Source organism: Lactuca sativa, chromosome 5 (assembly GCF_002870075.4).
Source record: "Lactuca sativa cultivar Salinas chromosome 5, Lsat_Salinas_v11, whole genome shotgun sequence".
Lineage (NCBI taxonomy): Eukaryota > Viridiplantae > Streptophyta > Magnoliopsida > Asterales > Asteraceae > Lactuca > Lactuca sativa.
This window is the reverse complement of record NC_056627.2, coordinates 304,742,166-304,749,294: the sequence shown is the minus strand read 5'-3', so window position 1 is coordinate 304,749,294 and position 7,129 is coordinate 304,742,166. Positions and strand designations below refer to the sequence as shown.

The 7,129-nt window shown below is 28.1% G+C and overlaps 1 long non-coding RNA gene across 1 annotated transcript; it reads left to right on the top strand.

Moving 5' to 3' along the window:
- The first annotated feature begins 4,692 nt into the window (after positions 1-4,692).
- Positions 4,693-5,742, top strand: LOC122194498 (uncharacterized). Its single transcript, XR_006183226.2, has 2 exons — positions 4,693-5,289; positions 5,373-5,742. It is a non-coding gene; the product is annotated as an uncharacterized LOC122194498 (long non-coding RNA).
- The last annotated feature ends 1,387 nt before the right edge of the window (positions 5,743-7,129 follow it).

Below are 7,129 nucleotides of genomic sequence, written 5' to 3'. Positions count from 1 at the left end.
CACTATCATTTTGATTTTAAACGTTTTTATTCATATTCTGATCTTGAATCATGTTTCTGCCAATCCTTCAACTGCTACTTCTTCTCATGATTCTTAGTTGAAGAAGGATTCTTCTCATTAGGTAATAAAAGATTCCATTGACTCATTTTTGGCTGTTAACAATTTCAATGTTAATAAATCTACAATCCAAGCTATGTTATTATGCATAAATGAAGTTATTCACCAAATCTGTAGAGATATTCTTGGAATTTGAATTATAATTTGATTCAATATCTTAGTTTGTTTGGTTTATCTTATTAGTTTCATACTTATAGTGTCAGTTAGGTGTTTGGTAAATTTAGTGATCGCCCGCTAGTTGTTCGACATAATGCACTCTGTATTGATTTCGTATTTTCTGCAATAAAATTGTTATTGAAAATGATAGAATGTTATGCAAACATAACTTGCTTCCTAATTAAATTGATTTTATATGTTATTTTGTTTGAGTAATTGGATTATTTAGTAAATATTTAGTGAAATGTTGTTTGATAATTTGATATTATAAGTATTCTACTTTGATAAGTAATATGGTACTTCTTATTTGACTCAGATGTTACTTTGTTGGATAAGTTAGATGATCGAGTAAAAATATTAGTAAAATAGTCTTTGGTAACTTAATATTCTAGGTATTATGATTTGTAAAGTTAGGTGTTACTTCATAAATTTGATTTAAGATGTTATTTTATCGATTAACCAGATGTTACTGCTTACTCTGATAAGTAAAAACTAAAATACATTTTGAGAATTTGTTATTCTATCCTGACATAATTGAATTCATCTATTTATGTTTTAGTTTGATAATATTATATTCAGATTTAGATTCTACATAATGTAGATTCTAAATCATCTCTTGTAATAGACTTTAGGAAGTTGTTAAACAATTTATTCTAATTTAGGAATTACTTTTCTGAAATTTATATTGTAGCTATGGTTAGTGTTTATTGCAGATTCACTATAGCTTGGGCTAGAAATGAACTTCTTTATTGTAGTTTTGGTTAAATACTTTTGAAATTATTTAATGTAGCTAGGATTAGTGTTTGATACACATTGAAAGCTAATGAAATTTATTTTGATGTGTTCTTAATGCGATTCTAATGTGTTCTTAATGCGACGGATGGAAATTTATTCTAGAACAGCAAGTAGAAATGTGAAATAATGACTTGGGTAAAGAAGGTTTTCTGCAGAATAAGAAGCATACAAAATAGTTATGCTTTGACCAATCAGATTCCAATTCCATAAGAAAGTAACTGACAAAGCAAAGGAATAGGGAAGGGTTGATAAGGATGGTCATTAAAAATGATGAAGGATTGGATCGATGCAAGAAACATACTGGAAGGACGTGACTAATTTTTTTAGAATATTTGAAAGTCTTTGATTATGAATGATATGGTAGTGTTTTGTTCGTTTAAATATTGGTTATCTTTTTTTAGTTCTGAACAATAGCTATGGTTGTTTCAATGGCCAGTGAATGTTTCACAAAATAATAGTCCTGGTTAAAAAATAGTTATGCTTTGACCAATCTGAAATATCATACTTTTTATGATCAAATGTTCATTTTTTGTTATAGTTCATGTACAATATTCTAATAGAGTAATGTTATAGGTTTTCTGTACATTTATAATATTCTATTAGAATAATGTTAAATGTTGATTTTACATTACAATAATATTTTAGAATTTATAGATATATGTAATGTTAATAAAACTTACTTACTGTGTATATGAGGAATATTCTAATAGAATAATTTTATAGGTTGTATTTTCATGTATAATAATTTTATTTGGATAATGTTCTATGTTTTAGAATATTAGAATATTACATATATTATATTTTTATAAACACTAAAATATTAGAATATTTTTTACTAGAGAAAAGTGGTCTCATGGTCTTACTGTCTCAAAAAAATTGACATTTCGAACATTCTATTAGAATAATGTTAAATTTTGTTGGTTTTTATAGATTTATATGTAATGACCTTTTTACAAAAAAATGATATTATAATTTATAGATATATGTAATGTTAATAAGACTTAATCATTATGTATATGTAGAATATTCTGATAGAATAATTTTATAGGTTGTATGTTCATGTATAATAATTCTTTTGGAATATTGTTCATGTATAATAATTCTTTTGGAGTTTGGAAAATGTGATCAAGCAAAACATCTTAACTTGGAGCAAAAAGGGAAGAAATGGAATGACGATTGTTGAATTGATAAAATATTTAGAAGTGTTTAATGGTTAATAAATATAGATTATCCTTTTTTTTTGAATTGCAACTATGTTTTCTATATTTTGAACATGAACAGTTGACTCTTTGCTAAACAGTAGTTATGGTCTGAAGGTTTAAAGATTGGTGAATGTTTAATAAAATTATATTATGGTTCAAGAACGGTTATGCTATAAATAATAATACATTAAATTTGTAGTTAATGTCGTATAATGTTAGTAATATCTTTCACATACTAGATAAGCTTAAAATTAAAGTCTGTATATACAATATTATAGTAAAATAATATTATATGTTTGTCATTATAAAAAGGAGATGTATGTTATTCTAATAGAATAATGTTATGTGTTATTTACTATCAAAAATTATAGGCTAACTGCAAACATGTATAAAATTAGAATATTCTAAAAGAATAAAATATGTTGTATGTATATATAGAATATTTTTACAAAATAATGTTATAGTTTGATCGGTAACAATGCACCAAAAACCATAAAAAAATATTACATGTTTGTGACATATAAAATCTATTACATATTTATTAATCTTGACTCTTGTAGTTGAAAACTTATAGCTTGAAATATTCAAGTTGAGCTTCATGAGTTACAACTATCTGCAACCATAAATGAAATAATTGTTAGAATCAAGTATGGATACAATCAAAGATCTGAAAATGAAGTCTATGAGTGATTATACATCATAATAATAATGTATTATGTAATGTAATTGATCATACAAGACACAATGTAAACACTGACAAAAAATACTCTGAATTTAATAATCTTTCTTAGTACATCCCCTTACTGCACATTAATAAGAATAATAAACATTGCTAAAAGACACATCCAACCTTTTGTGTTTGATGGAAAAAAATTAAAAAAAAAACTATAATAATGATCATATTCTAAAAACATCTAATGTATATCATGCACCTGAATTTACATATGGTAAATTTAAGAGCATATAGTCTTTTCTTTAGCACAATCCTTTTCTACAACTTAATAAGAGCATATTCAAACCAAACTATGCTAAAAAGACATCTCCAGTATTTTTATGTTTGACAAAAAAAACATGTTTTAACGTAACTATGGTAAATATAATAAAAGTAGTTAACATTACATTGTTTTATACCAATTGTGACTCATATTTTAAGAAGTATACTCCAATTCTTAAAGAAGACATTAGTTGTGGGAAAGAGGAATGATACATCAAACTCTTTGTTCATTCAGGATTTTCATCAAACACATAGAATGCATGTATAGTTTAAGAGAATTTGCTAGAGAACAGTAACTGTTTTGTACATATATTATTAGATTGAAAATTTAAGATCTAGGAGTAAAAATCAAAGCTTGAAGGGGCTGAAAATCGATCTCGATCTGATGACGATGATGATGAATAGTTGAAAGAGCTTACCAGGAAGCAAAATCGAAGCTTGAAAATATTGAAAGCGATATGAATCTTATGATCAATTGCTAACATCGGTTTATGTAACTTGATGAAAGCGTATTTTGTTGAAAAATCAATTTCAATCTAGCTCTGAAGTTGAAAATCATCAAATGAAGGGGATAAGATCTGATTCCGAAGAAACCTCCAATTGCTGAAAACGATCTCAATCGAAGATATCAATTGATGATAAGTCGCTCGTGAAAGCTTGAAATCGATGTGAACTACTGATTAATTGTTGAAATCTCTTTCAATAAGCCTGTAAAATCACAAATCATCGCAACGTGAGTGACAATTAACGTACAAAACTCAAGTTTTTTGCTTCTCATTCAATTAACATATTGTTTCGATTGAGAAAACCATATGAGGAAATCAACGGATGAAAGAGCGAATATGATTTTGTTACGTTGATTAAGGAAAGATCATGTAAATCAGGGGATTTCATTATATGATTAAAAGCTGACTAATCTACCCTTGAGTGTTTAATTAAGCGCTTTAATCAGGGTTTTTTTTGAACCACAAGATCAAATTTGATCAATGACTAAGATTTGGTCCCTATGTCTCACAAAATATAGGTGGTCTCAAATGAACCTCTACCTACCTATATATATATATATATATATATATATATATATATATATATATATATATATATATATATATATATATATATATTATGCAAATTTGGTCAAAGCCTGAATTTTAAGAGGTACAACCATTAACGCATTATGTACAGTCATTTTATGCATCACATAAGCCTAAATCTTAATTTGATCGACATTTGAAAAAGTCATAATCCATATTTTGAATTTATCAATTATAAGATAATATTGACGGAGTATTCCATGGCCATTGAATCGGTCAGCTTCTTCTTATAGACACCCCCAAATTAGTTGAAAGTTAAAAGACTCATTCAAATAAAAAGATCATAAATACGGTAAAAATAAAGGAATTTGTTACTTCAAAGTTTCATATTTATAGCTCTTTCAAATTCCATATTCAATATTGTTGATGGTTTTTTTGTTCTTAGATCTATAAAGATTTTACTTACCGCTATTTATTTATTTTCCCTGTCTCTATCACACATCTAAACCTCTTCTTTTTTTGTGCAGGGAACCAAGAATGGTTCGATCTCAGGAAGGATGGTGTAAGAGTTTTTCCCAGTCACCCACATCAGATACATCTATTCATTTTAAACTTTGAATACACATCCCATTCTCTCCTTCATCCTAACCCTAACCCTAGACACAATGGTAGAGCCACCTACCAGACCATTCACGCCCGAGCTCACACCCATAACCCCACATCTCATATCAAGAACCAATACGACTACTCTCTATACCGACTCCTCTGCCATCCGTCTCTCTCTAAAGCGCTCCAACCCGCTGCCGCCCTCCGTCACCATCATTTTACCAGTCATGACACCACCTTTAACATCAATGATAAGCGCACTACCATCATTGTCTTCTTCATCTCTCTATTCATAAGAAAAACCCTAACCATGTATGTGTGTTTACAACTCCGAAATGTGAGGAAATGAAAAGACGAACCCAAATAAAAACCTGGTCAGTTGGAGGTTAGTTTTTCACACTGATCTTTTATTTTTCTCCATTATTCTTGATTTTACATGTTTGTTTTGTATTTTTCATATGTTTGCAGGTAACTCATATTTTTAAGCCATCAATTCATCAATCTTTTAAGCAAATTAGATTAGTTTACAATGCTTAATATGTGGCAAACCCGTTTTCTGTTATAACAAATCTGTGAGAAACTGATTATTTGGGGTTTTTTTGTAGATATGTTCTGTTTGGTGTTGGTATAATGGCCGATTACTTTTAGATGTGGATCGATTAACCTTTTTTGTATTTTTCTCTTTATTTTGGATTGTAATTTTTTGAACTTTTTTATTTATCAATTTGTAGAGGCTCGGGTCTCTTAGGAAAAAAACAACATTTTTTTCCCTATTTTTTTTATTTCATGCAACTGTTATTAATGAAAATGCACATAATGGCAATGTTGTTTTGTTATACCATCCGAAATTCAAAGAATAGCATACTACTTTTGATTTTGAAAGTACATCGTAGTAATCCTAAAAAACATAAGTAAAGTGCTATGAAAAGTACATATAAATGATACAATAGATTCCAGTTGGATGTAGTAAACGTCAAAAACATAAGTAAACTGCTATGAAAAGTACATATAAATGATGCGATAGATTCCAATTGGATTTATGAACAATGTTTGTCCCTCCGTCTTTAGTTAATGGATTGTTGAATGTATATGATCTTCATTGATCTTTGAATCGTGAATCATTTGTTTGTGAACGGTTGATGTTAAATTGTTAATTGGGCTAAATGTGATTATTTTAGAATTTAATATTAAGTCGGTTTTTTCTAGGTCAATTGCCACATGTTCAACTGCTTTTTTATTAATTCGGTCGTTTCATTTGGGGTAGTAAATATGCAAGGATCTTTTCTACTTGGCTCGATCTCTTCATTGAGTCACGATCCAACCAGTTTGACCGATCGCGTCGACTTGGGCCTTATAACACTCATAATTATTAGTAATTCAATTTATAATAGACTAAAAATATTAAAATTTTACTTGAAAGAAAATTAAAAATGTGGCCCCTATTATATATATATATATATATATATATATATATATATATATATATATATATATATATATATATATATTAAATTTTAGTTGAAGATCAAAATAGTTAGTTTTAAAAAAAATAAAAACATGGGTAGTTTGAAAAATGTATTTTATGGTTAAACAGTATATTATTATTTTTAAATAAAACACCACAACAACAACATACAATTTATTTTTAAACAAATCAACAATATAACTTTATTTTAAACCCAAAACACAACATATATGATAAATACTTTTAGTGTTGAATGGTATTTTTTATAGTGTATTTTTTCGAATATGACATGCTTCAAAATTTTTACAGAAATGAAACTATTCGTTGTCTGCAAGCAAGAAACTAATTGTCGTTGTTGCATCGCGCGAGTACCAGACTAGCAACATACTTTTATTTTTAACAAAAAAATAGCAACATAAATTATAGATATATATTTTAATGATAAATGATATATTTTCGGTGCATTGCATCTTCTCTTATTTAAATATGTCATCTTCTGCGAAGAAAACTACATGCGGAAGAATTGCATGTTCTTCGTAATATGACATGTTTTCGAAAGAAACTAAAGATAACTATTCTCCGAAAACTATTCATCGCACCCACATTCAATGTCCACCGTTGAGTTGAAACTAATCATTATCCACCGAAAAGATACTTATGTCAATTAAGTCCCTATCAACATGTAGCACCCGGTTCCTGGTACGTAAATGTTATTTGAGTATTTCCTTTCTTTTAGCCTTGGACTCGGCGAGTCATAGGT